The 15,917-nt window shown below is 41.4% G+C and overlaps 1 protein-coding gene across 5 annotated transcripts in view; it reads left to right on the forward strand.

Moving 5' to 3' along the window:
- The window catches only part of lmo3 (LIM domain only 3), a 201,475-nt gene that overhangs the window by 119,941 nt on the left and 65,617 nt on the right, over positions 1-15,917 (forward strand). The window contains exons 1-2 of one of the 5 annotated variants that reach the window (XM_048610239.1): positions 14,482-14,745; positions 15,333-15,467. The exons of 2 other annotated variants lie outside the window; for them this stretch is intronic. The gene's annotated coding sequence lies outside the window, so the exon portion shown is untranslated. 2 more of the 5 variants (XM_048610243.1, XM_048610238.1) reach the window with 2 other exon arrangements.

Raw genomic sequence — 15,917 nt, forward strand, 5'->3', positions numbered from 1 at the left:
CTTCATCAGAAATTTTCATCAAAAGATTTCTGATGAAGGGTCTAGGCCCGAAACGTCAATCTTCCTACTCCTATGATGCTGCTTGGCCTGCTGTGTTCATCCAGCTGTACACCTTGTTATCTCAGATTTTCCAGCATCTGCAGTTCCTACTATCTCTCAAACATATCACTCTGCTTGTATAAATAAACAATTAATTAAGAACTGTGCAGCTAATAATGGCTTTACTGAATTACTGCTATTCAAGTATTGTATGCAGTTCTCTTTTACAGATCAATAGATAAATGATCCTGAGAGGAAAATCTTGTTTGCCATCAGCAAGGTGCAGTGTCACAGAATTAAGACACCTGAACTTTCTGCAGATGATCAGCAAGATCCAGAAAAGGTCTGGAAAGTTCCTGAGGATCAGTTCAAGATAAGTATAAATTTCAGGATTAATGGACTCCAACTCATGTCACACAGGCAGAAACTCCAAGAATCTATTGAGCATTTTACCACTGCAAAGAGTATGGGTCAACGTTCCCTCTGAACCGCAGACGACCACAGGTTCGGTAACAGATGTGATTTGTTGCACGTACCTAAAATCTGTTCAGCATTTCTTCATTTTTGCAAAGCATGTGGTACCAATGGGTATTTGACATGCACATGCAGGATATCTAGTTCCAAAGGCTAAGCCAGAACCCAGGACTTTATAGAAGTTTATAAAATAATGAGAGGTATAGATAGAGTTAATGGTAGTTGTCTTTTCACTAAGATGGGGGATGTCAAGAGTAGGGGACATATTTTTAAGGTGAGAAGAGAGAGATTTAGAAAAGACATGGGGCTAATTTTTTTTACACAGAGGGTAGTCCACATGTGGAATGAACTTCCTGATGAAGTGGTGGATGTGAGAACAATTACAACATTTAAAAGACTTTGGATAAGTACACAAATAGGAAAGGTTTGGTGGTATATGGGCCAGGAGAAGGCAGGTGGGACCAGTTTAGTTTAGTTCGGCACAGACTGGTTGGACCAAAGGAAGGCTCTATGAATCCATGACTCTATAACAAAGCACAGGTGACCATATAGATAATAGCACACCACAATACTGGCACAAGGCGAAGTTTTAGGGACTTATAAAAACACAGATACATCAACAAATTCAAAACGTAAAGTTTAGAAAATGAACACGCTTTACATATTATTAACCTCAAACACCACGCTGATAACATAAAGTGATCTTAAACTTTTACAGCCATTGACATCTAATGTCTTGAAAATGTCGAGACAGCCCAGAGTCTAAAAGCAACACAAAAGCTAGTGACAATATATTGCCACTGTGCAGCCTGTTGCTTTTGTACATCAGCAAGTGGCATTCCATGATACAGCCCACAAGAGATAGTCCCACAGAGTGTAACAGATCACCAATTCCACACATAAGCAGAATCACACTTCAGTGCCAATACACAAACACTATGTACAGTCACAATTCATGAGATTCAAACCACACCCACTCTGATGGAACAGACCACATCTGTTGCAATCAAATCAGCTGAAGTTGAAGATGTTCTTGAGGTTGATCTGTTGCAATTTGGCCAGAGCCATTGTGAACTGTTTAAATTGGCAACTGCTGAAGAAGGATAACTACAAGAGTTGCAAAAGACCATAATCCAGGGACAACCTGACATTATTAAAGAAACTCCTGACAACATTCATTCACTTTGGCCACACATGAGATAAGCCTGGTATATCAAGTTATTTTCAAGGGCAAACACAACCTAATACCAAAAGAATTACACAAAGATATCATGATCACATTACAGCAGGGACAAATGGGTATTGAAGAGACAAGATGGTTAGCACTGTGAATCTGTGGACTGGCTGAAGGTACATCAGGATATTTAACAACTTATAAATGTATGTGAGGCATATCAAATGTGCTAGTCACAGCAGCAGAAAGCACCTGTACATCCATACAACACTTCAACCAATCCTTGGACATAAGTAACAACAGAACTGTTCACAGTGCACAGGGAAGATTACATTCTTGTGACAGATTATTTCTTTAAATGTCTCATTCTTCGAGGTCCTAGTAACAAAATGAGTGTGACCACTGCTGACACAATGATCGCTGTTTTCAGTTTAATTCAGTGTCCCAGAGTAGATAGTGGTCTGACAACAAGCTGCAGTTCACTGGTGAACCATTTCATAATGCTAAGTGGAGAATGATCCATATCACATCGTCACCCCACTGTCCTCATTCAAACAGTCTAACAGAGAGCATGGCACAACCGATCCAATCAATGACCATCAAGTGTCAAACAACTAAGCAAGATTTGGAGGCAGAAAGGACTGCAGATGCTGGAAGCCAGAGTCCATAGATGTGAAGCTGGAAAAGCACAGCATCCGAGGAGCAGGAAAGTCAATGTTTGACAAAACCCTTCATCAGGACATAAACAAAGCAAGATTGTCACATTGCACTACAGCATTTTTGTGCAGCACTGATGGAAAAGAGATTACCATCCCCAACACAATCTGTGCTTGGAAGGAAAACGTGAGCAGCCTTGTCCAACAGCCAATGGTCTAACTATTCCAAGGCAAGGTATATTCTTTTAGAAATACAGAAGAGAATGAAAGAGATACATGACAAGTGAGCATAACTACCATAACTACACACCTCATAAAGAGTATGAGTCAAAAACACAAATACTTGGATACCAGCATAGGATCCCAGAATATTCAACCAGCTCAGATCATACAAGATCACTACTGAACGGGATGCTACATTGAGAAGGAACTGAAAACTGGTGCTAACTTTAGTTAATTGTAAAGAAGGAGGAAGAGAAGATCTTTTAGAGCTGGGCACAGGTAAGTCTGCTATTGATGTGTATGACCTCGCAAGCCCAGAATTTCAGCTTGAGACTCCTCTTGGCATCCTGACTCCACTTTGGGAAACCTTATTATAAACTCTGTTAGTAATAGTTTTACAATTGGAGTACATGCATATGACATGCTCAAGATATCATTACTGCATCATGGCATGTGACCTGAGGGTATAAAGGTCTCAGACTCTGTCTTAACTGGGGTTACTTGAAGCATGAGGCATTGATGGAAGCATGCTATGCTTTGTAATAAATAGTTTGATATTTGCCCAGATGCTGAAGTGCTTGTGACTCTAATACCTAGCTATATCCATCAGGAACTGTAATAGACATCTGTTAAATCTTTCAATACCACGTTACCCACATCTAGGTTCTATGTTATGGAAACTAATATAATTTTTGCCGCTTCAAATAAAAGTACCCTGAAGAAGTCAAAGTCCACACCACAACGTCAGTTCAATGTCAGAGAATGTTAACATGTTGCGTTGTTTTTAAAATAGAAAGCAAGAAATGAAGACAGTAATTTCAGACAGTGAACCTAAACATGGTGGCAGGAAAGTCCTTGGAAACCTTTCTGAAGAACTGTATAAATCATGATTGGGAAAGGCACAAATTAATTAAAAGCAGCCAGCATGAGTTTGTGAAGAAAGTATTATGCTGGATTAACTTACTTAATGTTTTGAAGGAAATTTGATGAGGATAGCGCATTTGATGGCTATATGGATTTCGACAAGGTCCTACATGGCAGAACAGTCAGACAAGTAAAAGTGAGGTGACGATTTGGAACCAAAACTGGCTCAGTCTCAGAAAGCAAAAGGTAATGGTTGACAGGTGCTTTAATGGTGGGAAAGCTGTTTCCAATAGGTTCCTCTGGTCTCAGAGCTGTCACAATTAACAAATTATTAGATATTCACTCTTATTGCCATATTGTACAGAGATATGGGTCAAAACCTCAAAATTGAAGTTAGGCTGATCAGTCACATTGTCACTATGCAGTTTATCTCAAATTGGGATAGGTAGCACAGACACATGAGCCAAATGGAATAATTCTGTGCTTTAAATTTTCCAAGTTTTACATATTTCTGTGTTTCACTGTCATAAGGTTGAGATCAGAAGTTTTAATACTGGCCAGGAAACAAACCTTGGAAGCTTGCTGGTCAACATGTCTCAGTAGCTCATCAACTATATTGACTGAACTGTTGGGAGAGCCCCTATCTCACTTTGCAAATACAGAACTCATTACTGGTAAGTGAAATGCTCCAACGGTAAAAGCACACTAGCTTGGTAATGGAACCGCATGACAGCATCAGGAATAGAAGGAACAAGAAATGCGAACAAAGTGTTGGAGTATTTCACTTAACAGTAATGAGCACTGCATTTGCAAAGGAAACTAGGAATAAATGAGTGGCCACATGCCGAGTAAATTACCGCTAGTTATTGCCAGATGTTTACATTGACACAAATGGTTCTGAAAGATGCTCACATAGTGTAACATTTCCAGCAATGTATTACAGTAGGAGGAGATTAAGTGCAATTGTGCTATGTCTTCTCTGCCTGTGTTACGTTGAACACATATGATTAAATTTTCCTCCTTTCAAGAATCAGGACAAATGTCCATTATTCATTATAATTAAGGACCATGAACAGAATTGCAGGATTGTATGGCTTTAGAATTTTTTTTAATGGTAATGAAAAAAATAGTATCCAATTATAACACACCAGTAATGATCCTTTAACAATTCTCAAGCAACTAGCAAGGCACTTAACCAATTAAATGTCACAAAGTTCATTCACCACAGAATGTGTAATTTTAGGGAATGGATCAACTGCAAGTTGATGAAAAAAATTAACAAGGACATCACTAAGCTCCTCACATCCAACTGTTACTACTGCTATGCATAGTGTAGTCATTGCTATATAGGCAAATGTTGCAATTATTTTGCACAGAATGACAAATAATCTGTTTTTGGAGGTTGACAGTAACATATCAGGCAGACCAGTGGGAAAATGTCCTAATCTTCGAGTCATGCCATAGAGAACTTTTACATCTGTTTGAAGCGCCAAGTGGGGTCTTAATATAACAATCATCACAAAAGCAGCATCTCCAATGACCAGAGATTTCCCCTCAGCATGGCATTGAAATGTTAATCTAGTTTGTTTACATCAGTTATGTGGTTAGGTTTGAACATTTTTGACTCAGAAGTCAGCAAGTGCTCCAAAGCAACAGCATCTAACTACATCAGGCCAAGCAGATTTTTCGTGGACCTGATAACTTCCAGATACACAAAAAGGACAGTGTGTGCAATACCTCACCTTAAGACTAAATGAGAGGTGGGATTTAAACCCCATGCCCCCCAACCCCGTTGTGGTGAGAATAATGATCAGTGAGATTACTTAATGGGGCAAGAATGAAAACATAAGATTCCCGATATCGATAAAAATTCATACAATTTTCTCCTTAGGGTTTAAGTGGAGAATACAGCATTTTACCCTTGAGTGGCACCTACCTTATTTGAACGCATTCACATCTCATTGATGCTGAAATCGTCCTATTCACATCAACTTCCAGTTTTCCTTCCCTCCCGCAAGAAACTAGATGGCAGAAAAGTCTGACCAAGGAAACAACACAGATACCTGGTGACTGCCACTCACCAAAAACTGACATCTGCTTCTTCTGTACAATATACCTTCAGGGTCCAAAGCCATCATTCTCCTCAACTCTTCGTCTGTGCAAGGTGAAGTATGCGGGCAGGGGCAACAAATGCATCACAAGCACAACCTGCAAATTATTGACATTAACACAGATTTGGAACTTTGGAAAATCAACAGCACAATAACTTTACAAAGTGCCTGTGACTGCCTACAAAATGAGCAGGGCACGTTATTGTTTTTGCATCAGGAACAGAGTTAATAACTTTGCTTTTGAGGCCTTCCTGGTGGCAAACGCAGTGTTGGTAGCTGTAGGATCGTGCCTTCACTGATCTAGTAATGCCACCTAGCTGTCTCCAATTTGCCCTTCATTGTCAGCAACTGTCCAAGAGTTTGGATTTCAAATTACGGCCTCAAGCAACCATTGCATTACATTGTGCCCATTGTTTGCCTCCTTGTCATGTAAGACAAACAAGTGTCACAAACAAGCGGATTGAAATGAGAAAACCAGGGGTTTACAAGGATGGCTGAATGTTTTACAAAAGTAAGGAATTTGATACGTAGTGTGAACACTGCTTGTGTGGCTGTGATTCTAGAAATGTGCAGATGAACCGTAGCCGAGGGATGTTTACAAGTGGAACTGATTGTCTTGGACTAATGGCCAGTTATCAATGATTAAGGTTCTCTGCCTGGCAACAACTATGTCATTGGTTACCAGATAGTTGAACAAGCTCGGAGCAAGATGGAGAGAAGATAGTAAGTCCAGAAGAGAAATCAGCAGGACTACAGCAGTCCAAAGCTCTCTTTGTTAGTATTCTGCAGTATGTCACTTTAAACCAGCTCATCTTTTGCTCCAGCAGATGCTGCAAGCTGTGAATTGGATGTCAGTGATCTTTCGTAAGTGAACCAGCCACCCTGTGCTTCTTGCAAACCATTAGACACATTTGGGAAATGGGGTCAAGTTGAAACCTTTGGATCAGAAAGAATTAACCCAGCAGATCCCATGATCAAAGACACCAGAACTGTTTGTCCCATTTCCCCCTGCCCATGTGTTTCTCTCCACCTGTTTATGTCAGTCTGTCTATATGTCTATAAGGGGAGGTTTTTAAGGGAGTTTCAAGCTTTAATTTGTAAAATGCACTTAACTTATTTTAATTGTTTACCTGTTGCATGAATCTAATTACCTGAAATGAATAATGCTTCTTCTTAAATACAGAAAATTGCGCTGTGCTTTCTATTCACCTGAATCTGAAAATCAAGTACTTTGTGTATTGCTTTTGAAATCTTTAACTTTTGTGATGACTTGAGGAATAGAAGGGTGTGATTTTCAGAGGGCTATCTCAGTGAGTTTTGACTTGATAACAAGGAGAAACTGAAGTTCCCCACTTCTAATGACATTCCTCAGCAAGTTCTGGAAGGCAACACATTGTGGCTGCTATGTTGTTTGCAAGGACATAATGTGGAAGGAGGTGGAGGGGTTGCCTTTTAAGGTGATTATTGGTTGAAATCTTGCTGTAGTATAAAGATTTTGGTTGTCCATTGCTCTACTAGATAAGGTCCCACACCTCAGAAGTCCTTATTGAAGCATGACTGTTGCCTACTCAGGAAGCCTCCATACCACACTGTTTTGAGGGGATAACATTTAGTTCAATTGCTATCAATGTGAGGGTTCAGGTGTCTTCAATAACATTGTGTTACTTTTCTGACACTCCCCTACGGACTATCATTACTGGGGCGGCATGGTGGCTTGGCAGTTGCCATTGCTGCCTCGAACCCGAATTCAATTGGGTGACTGCGTGGAGTTTGCATGTTCTCCCCATGTCTGCGTGGATTGCCACCATGTGCTCTGGTTTCCTCCCACTGTCCAAAGATGTGCAAGTTAGGTGGATTGGCCAGGCTAAATGTCCAGGAATGTGCAAACTAGGTGGGTTAGCCATGGTAGCTGCAGGATTACAGGGATTGGGTTGGGGGTTTAATGTTTTAACAAAGATCTGTAGCTCGGGTTGCAGTTGGATTTGTTGGTTAGTTCGCCGAGCTGACTGGTTTTCATGCAAATGTTTCATCTCTCTTCTAGGTGGCATCATCAGTGCTGTGTAGCCTCCGTTGAAGTGCTGTCGTTCTATCCCATTCTGAATTTATATGGTCCAGTCTGTCACGGTGGGCAACCTTGTTTCTGATTTTGTACCATAGTGATATGTAGATGGGGTCTATTTCAACATGTTTATTTATGGCATTGGTGGTTGAAAACCAGACTCCAGGAATTCCCGTGTGTGTCTTTGTTTTGCTTGTCCTAGTACTGTAACTTTGTCCCAGTTAAATTGATTTCCTTCTATGTTTGAGTATATTGAAAGGAAGGAGAGTTGGTTGTGCCGTTTTGCTGCAAGTCGGTGTTCATGTATCCTGGTGGCGAGTTTCCTGCCCATCTGTCCTATGTCGTGTTTCTCACATTTGCTGCATGGTTTTTTATATATCACATTTGTCCTACTCATTGTGGGTATTGGGTCTTTCATCTTTGAGAGTAACTGGCGAAGTATGGCTGTTGGTTCGTGTGCTATCCTTATTCCAAGAGGTTGTAGGAGTCTTGTAGTCAGTTCTGATATGTTTCTAATATAGCATAGGGTGGCCAGTGTGTTGGGGTGTACTGTGTCTTCTCGGAGTTGTTTGCAAGAATCTTTGCAAACAATGGTTATCCTGACAGTTTCGACCGCCGATGCCAGACATATGGGCAGGAAACCCGTCACCAGGATACATGAACACCGACTCGCAGCAAAACAGCACGACCAACTGTCCCTCGTTTCAATACAATCCAACATAGAAGGACCTCAATTAACTGGGACAAAGTCACAGTACGAGGACAAACAAGACAAAGACAAGCACAAGAGTTCCTGGAGGCCTGGTTTTCAACCACTGATGCAATAAACATGCATGTTGAAATAGAGCCCATCTACATACCACTACAGTACAAAACTGGAAACAAGACTGCCCACCATGACAGACCGGACCATATAAATCCACAGCAGGACAGAACGACAGCGCTTCAACGGAGGCTGATGATGTCACCAAGAAGGGAGACGAAACGTTTGCACAAAAACCAGTCAGTTCGGCGAACCAACCAACAACTCCCTAGGGTTGGGAGTTCGGTGCAAATTCGATAGGCTGAATAGACTTTTTCTGCAACGTAGTGATTATTTGATTATTTGCTCACTGAACTCAGAAGGAGAACATCCCTGAGTCTAAACTCGAATGAGTACTTACCAAGTGTGAAATTCTCTGAGCTGGTGAAGGATTCGGGTGAGACGCTTTCTTTAGCTTTCACTGGCTTCCTCCCCAGGGCTATATTCGAGCTGAGGGTGTCCAGCGCTGGCCCCTTTGTGGAGGTTTTGATGGGTGCTGCTGGGTGTCCTGCACAAGAGAAGAGATGAAATTAGTTATAGAAGGTGAACAAAGTTTGAGCAAATGAAGAATGAATCAGCACTGGTGGTAATTGGAAGCAACACAGCACAATGTAACTAACTGGGTCAGCTGCCCCCATTTGAGTTTCACAGTGCCCACATGCACAATCTGCTCTCCTCTGGCCAATTCAACTGTTTTCTTGTTGCAGAGAGTGAGAATTTAATGTCCACTAACGTCTTGTCTGTCTTCGACAATTTGGCTCAGCTTTGGGTCCATTTTTTGTTCTGCAATGAGACAAAGGGAGGGATTGAGTATGATAGAAGAGAATGTAAGGGTGGTTAATTGTCATTCAAGAAATGGTTAGGTGTCTCCAAAGAATGTGTAGGAAATGCAGAGGATAAGAAAGGTTTATCATTATTGAAGATGAGGTGTGTGAGAGACATTGGGTGTCTCTTGATACTGAGGGTGTGGTCCATTGACCTTTGAGAGATATGTGGCAGTGGCAGGGTGAGAGTGAGTAATGACCCTTTGAGTGTGAGGTAGCAAAGAGAAGATGGTAGCACTTAACCTTGCAGAGTGCAGAAGGTCATTGAACATCTTTCTGCACTGCTATACACCCTCTTTGTGTGGGACACTGCAGTAACTGTGCTGCAATTTCTGTTTAGGTTGCTGGGTCTGGAGGTACTACTCTACTGGAAAAAGAACTGACCTCCTCTTCATGACCCCATCCACTAACTCTTGGACTGTGGAACAGGTGGCATCCTTCACTTTCTGCTGGGAAACATCCTCAGTGATTAGGCTTCGAGCAGCACAGTGTGAAAGGTCATTCCTGGATAGCACCGTCGGAAGTGAACTGGAACTAGACTTTTTTTTTCTTTATTCATTCACAGGATGAGGGCATCGCTGGCCAGGCAGCATTTATTGCCCATCCCTAATTGCCCAGAGGGCAGTTCAGAGTCAACCACATTGCTGTGGGGTCTTGAGTCACATGTAGGTCAGACCAGGTAAGGATGGCAGTTTCCTTCGCTAAAGGACATTAGTGAACCAGATGGGGTTTTTCATCTGACAAGCAACAATGGATTCATGGTCATCAGTAAATTCTAAATTCCAGATATTTATTGAATTCAAATTCCACCATCTGTCGTGGTGGGATTTGAACCTGGGTCCCCGGGATGTTATCTGGGTCTCTGGATTTACAGTCCAGCGATAATAGTAGGCCATCGCCTCCCCTTAAAATACTTCAAATACAATGCCAGAGGCATTAAAGCTGGATGACGCCAGCCAGTGTTGTGCATTTCTGTCTTGCTCACAATGGGATTCTCAATGAAACATTTGACTTGTTAATTTCTGAGGGTGAAGGTAGAAGATCAAATTGGCCCAGCCATGGCACCGTTGGCACTATGGAACTCAATTACCTCTACACGTAAACTGCAAACAGGAAATTTCAGCCCTTGGTGTCTGAAATTCAGTGAAGGCTTAAGTGAAATTCCATAAATTGAAAAATGGGGGGGAAAGGAGACTAGATCTGTAGTTAGATTTGACTTCGTAGGCAGGAGGCAAGTATATTAAAAATTACAACAAAAATTGTTGCACTTGTTAGAACATAGAACATAGAACATTACAGCGCAGTACAGGCCCTTCGGCCCTCGATGTTGCGCCGACCTGTGAAACCAATCTGAAGCCCATCTAACCTAAACTATTCCATTATCATCCATATGTTTATCCAATGACCATTTAAATGCCCTTAAAGTGGGCGAGTCTACTATTTTTGCAGGCAGGGCATTCCACGCCCTTACTACTTTAATATAGCACGTATCTAAGCAGGTGATTGGGGTTATTTGAGTAATTAATTGACTAGGTAGATATAAAACTGGGGCCAGTGTGTGGAAGGAGCTGTAAGACTGAGTAGCTAATAAACTGTATCCTCAAAGACAGGTGTCTTAGCTTTGGTCTTACAGATCGGCTTGGCTCTGGTTTGACAGCACTGTCTCAGAGAAATAATAACAAAAACGTAATAAACAGGATTTTTTTTATTGTTCGGTGGGATGTGCAAGGTAAGTAATTGTTGCTCATTTGTATTTATCCTTGAACAGAATGACTAGCTGTGCCAGTTCAGACGGCTGTTAAGAATTAACTATGTTGCTGTGGGTCAGGAATAACATGTAGAACAGCCAGGAAAGGATGGAAAATTTCTATCCCTTAAACGATGTTAGTGAACCAGATGAGTGTTTATGTGGGCACCATTGATGAGATTAGCTTTGATTTCCATATTTATTGACTGCCTTCAAATTCCATTGTCTGCCCCCAGAGCATTAACCAGGACCTCTAGTTTACTGATCCAGTGGCATTACCACCAGGGGACCATCTCTCCCCGATGTAAGAAATATTATACCACACATGATAAGAAAGAGAATGGGTTGCAGAAAGCAACTTCGATGGAGTATTCATCATGGAACAATGCTCACTGTTACGACAATTAAAAGAATGCTGGCATAGGCTGGCTAAAGATACCATGTGTAAAAGGGAACTGGTTCATAAAACTAGTAATAAATGTCGGTAATGTTGCCACAGTCCCAGAGGACCAAAGGGCTGCTCTCTCATTACAGAGAGATGACTGACGATGGCTTAACCTGAGGGTCACCACACCTCAGGTGAGGGGAAAGGTTGAGAAGAAGAGTCCAACATTGTAACCTCAGCTGGTGTGTGAATTGAACGCATGCTGTTAGTGCCACTCTGCATTGCAAACCATCCACCCAGAATGCCTCACTGTAGGTTCCGTATATTCCGTTGTATCTTTTCTGTGCTCAATTTTAACAAAGCAGGGGCAAGGTCATGGGGAACCGAACTCCTCACAGGATTCAGGTCACTCACTTAAATATTTTAATGAAGCTGCCTACCTCAGACTCTTCTAGCTTTAATGTTGACCCCCCAGACAGATTTCCCACGTTATTAGAAACACAGAAAATGGGAGCGGGGCAGACTATTTGGCCTTTTGAGTCCATTCTGTCATTCAGTATGATCATGGCTGATCAGCCAACTCAGTACATTGTTCCTTCTTTCTCCAGATACCCTTTGATCCCTTTAGCCCTCAGAACTATATCTAGCTCCTTTTTGAAAACAGTCAATGTTTTGTCTGCAACCACTTTCTGTGGCAGAGAATTCCACAGGCTCCCCACTCTCTGGGTGAAGAAATTTCTCCTCATTTCAGTCCTAAATGACCTACTCCATATCCTTAGAATGTGGCCCCTGGTTTTGGACTCCCCACTCATTGCGAACATTCATCCTGCATTTACTTTGTCTAGTCCTGTTTGAATGTTATAGTTTTCTATGAGAAATCGCACACCACATTCTTCTAAACTCTAGTGAACACAGTCCTAACCGATCCTGTCTCTCTTCATAAGTCTGAATTCAATAAAAAATATCTGGAATTGAGAATCTAATGATGACCATGAATCGATTGTCAGGAAAAACCCATCTGGTTCACTAATGTACTTTAGGGAAAGTAACTGCCATCCTTACCTGGTCTGGCCTACATGTGACTCCAGACTCCCAGCAATGTGGTTGACTCTGAACTGCCCTCTGGGCAATAAATACCAGCAATATTTTCATTCTGTTAATGGATAAAATTTTAAAAAATACTTGAATCCTCATGCTATGAAGGCCAACATACCATTTGCCTTCTTAATTGCCCACTGTTCCTGCAGCCTGGGAAACATTAAAGGATAGAAACTTAGGAACTTAGAAAATAGGAATAGGCCATTCACCCCTTTGGGCTTGCTCCACCATTCAATATGATGAGGGCTGGAAACCTGGAAACTAATGGAGGGAAATGTTACTTGCTGAGGAATCAAACTTGTCTTTCCAGGAGGACAGGAGTGCTCCCCTCCACCATAGAACTCCAGGAAAGCCTGGCTCCCCCCCCACTTTCAATTAGAGGCCCTCACCCATGATGAAGCTGCCAATGATCATTGCCCACATCACCCCCTACCCTAGAAATGTTAGCCCAATGTCTCTCTGACCCCTGCCCATTATATTACCCACCATCTCTATGCTGCCCCCTCCTTCTCGTCCTTCCAATCTCTTCCCTGTATGCAGGAAGCCAACATAATCCTGCAATGCAGTCTCTGTTGCTGTATTCCGAACTTGACAGGGAGCTAAATACTGTTGGCCACACTGACTATGGGGCAGAGGGCCTGTTAAAAAAAGAGCTGTCAGACAGTGTTCTGCCCAGAGCTCCTGCCCACTCTTGGAAATTTCAACCCAGCAAACATCAGGTGGTTTGTATTCTTGTGGCTGTTTATATAGTGTGCATGTTTTGAAGATGCCACCCGTTTTGGAGAAGGCAAGGATTTTGCTTGCTAAAATGAGCGTGACTAGGTTGTGATGATACAAGGCTTCAGACAAGCTCATCATGGAGCATTACACAGTAAAATGGTTGAGTGCGGAAACCTTTCCAACATTATCCCCAAAGTTAAGTGCTGCTGGTCCCCTACTTCTGGCAGGACAATGCAGATCAATAAATGTCCTTACAGCTTCTCTCAGATCACCAAGCATAACTCATTCACTGCATCTGTGCTAACCCAAAAATGTAATTCCAAATCTGCTCATCACCAAACCTCCATAATGTGCAGGCAGTCTATTTTCTTGGCATAGATCTTGATTTATATAGCACTTGTGCATTGCACATTTCCTAAGCCTCTTTGTACCTGAGTTGACCTCTTCTCGTCTTGCAACATTCCCGGCAGTTGTCAATACATGCTTGTTCTTAGAACCTTGAAGCATACCTCCAGATTATTCATTTCTCTTGTTGAAGTGGTGCAACTTTGAAATGTTTCTCTCTGTTATGTTCACTATAACCAGGAGTATTATATTCAGTCTTCAACAATCCTGCACAAAGGCTACATGGGTTCACCCACAATTACATTAAGGAGCCCTTAACAAACCAAAACATTTAATCGCCCCTAATATTCTTAGTAAAAACCAAAAGAACTGCGGATGCTGTAAATCAGAAACAAAGACATAAATTACTGGAAAAGTTCAGCAGGTCTGACGGCTTCTGTGAACAGAAATCAGAGTTAACGTTTCGGGTTGAGTGACCCTTCTTCAGAACCCTTCCTAATATTCTTAGATCGATTTTGGAATGCCTTGAACCCTCAGACCGGCAATAAATACAGACAAGCGTTAACTCTCGGCAAAGTACTACTGCCTTAGTGTGTGTAGAATTTGTTTCCCTCATCCTGAAAATTCATTCCACCAATTTTGTGATGTGCTGTGACCTTTGATTCCCTTGAGACCATCAAAGTTCTTTTGGCAAATTCTTTGTTTCAGAGAAGAAGTGCACAGTAAACCTTATTCATTAGTTAAAGGATTGTCAAAGCCAATCCACGATTCTACAGTACAGGAAATTTCTACCCTTTTAAGTGCAAAACCATAGTATTACCATTTCCCAAAGTGCTCTCTGTTTTAGGCTGCTTTCCTAATTAGCAGGATGATAACAGCGTTGCTGATTGGCATTATAAAAGCAGTGGTTTGGCTTCATCTGTCCCAGGTGTGCAGTATATTTTCCCCTCACTGTTTCAGAGCAGCACCTCTCTCCTTCATTGCTCCTTAAAGTTCCTATCTGAGGAATTAAAACAGATTTTGAAAAAAGACATTAAAACAGAATTTCCCCTGCCAAGGCTGATCATTAGTAGCTTTTATCAAAAAGTACAAACCATACAAAGTTAGTTTCTCTTCCCCTTTGTTATCAGAGTAGAATAAAAAGGAAGCAAAGGGGGAGAGGGAAAAAAAGATGGAACTCTGTCAGTGAATTGAATGTGCTATTAAATCTGGCGTCACTACAAAGGTTAGCAGATCTAACTGTCAATACTATGAGCGAGTGGAGTCCAGTAAGGGGGGCTTTGTGAGAAAGAGATACTTTGATATTTTGGAATGTTAGAAGGGTGAATGTGAAAAATTGGAGGTTGGGGATCTAATTACCCAACCGTAATTGGGGGCTGGGGAATAAGTTTCAGTCCTCTCAACTCACCACAGATCAATTATGTTAAGAGAACATCTGTAAGTAGAACTTAATGAGGTCCATTAGAGCAACATGTACAGCCTCCTCTAACAGTACTTGTCAGCTTCTTGGATGAGCTGAAGGAAGCTGCTAACTAGGGACCTGGTGAGGTGCTTAAATACTGGAGGAAAAGAAGCTGGCCCACTCAGGTTTTGTGCTCAGCTTGAGAAGAGAGAGACAGGTGGCCCTTTCATCCCTGCTGTCGCGGTTAGAAGGAACAACTAACTGGTTCTGCCATCATCCCCATGAAAAGAAATTTGCTCTCTCTCTATCTTCCCTGGAAACTGAGTTTTTTTTTCAGAAGAGGAAGAAACAGCCTAACACTTAATTCTTGCCTCAACAACACTGTTTAGTGTTTCTATTTGTGAATATAGGATTTCTGTTTGATCTTATTTTGAGGAAAAGGAAAGAACTCAAAACAACGCATTAGTGCAAAGCAGTTTTTAAAAAAAGTGAAAACTTGACGGATCTTTTTCTTTGAAACCCACTCAGCAGTGGTTTGAAATAAGGTGAGTTCTATTATTGTCTTCTGTGTTGAATTTGATTTTAAAGGGTGCTTGTGAAATAGGGGATAAACTGTCCTAGTCGATGAATGGAAAGATTGCAATAGATTTTTGAGAATCAGTTTGGGCTGGAACATTTTTTTTTAAAACGTAAGAAATGGCTACTTTATTTTAGTTCTTTTTGAAAAGGGTTTCTTGAGAGTTTTCAATTTAGCACTTAATTTGCCCACAGTGCAAGAAAATGCTCGCCTACATTAAAAACTCCCTTCTGGCTTGACAGAGGGAGTAAATGCAAAAATTTATGTTTGAAAATGAAAAGAAGGGAGGATTTTGTGGAGATTATGAATTAGTGTTTTTTTTTAATATGTGAATATCAATTGATGATTAAATTCCACCTCTTGTTCACCAAATCACTGTGCGTGTGTGTGTGTCCCCTAGTATTTCATTGCTGGTAAT

The sequence above is a fragment of the Rhincodon typus genome, chromosome 22, assembly GCF_021869965.1.
Source record: "Rhincodon typus isolate 14 chromosome 22, sRhiTyp1.1, whole genome shotgun sequence".
NCBI lineage: Eukaryota > Metazoa > Chordata > Chondrichthyes > Orectolobiformes > Rhincodontidae > Rhincodon > Rhincodon typus.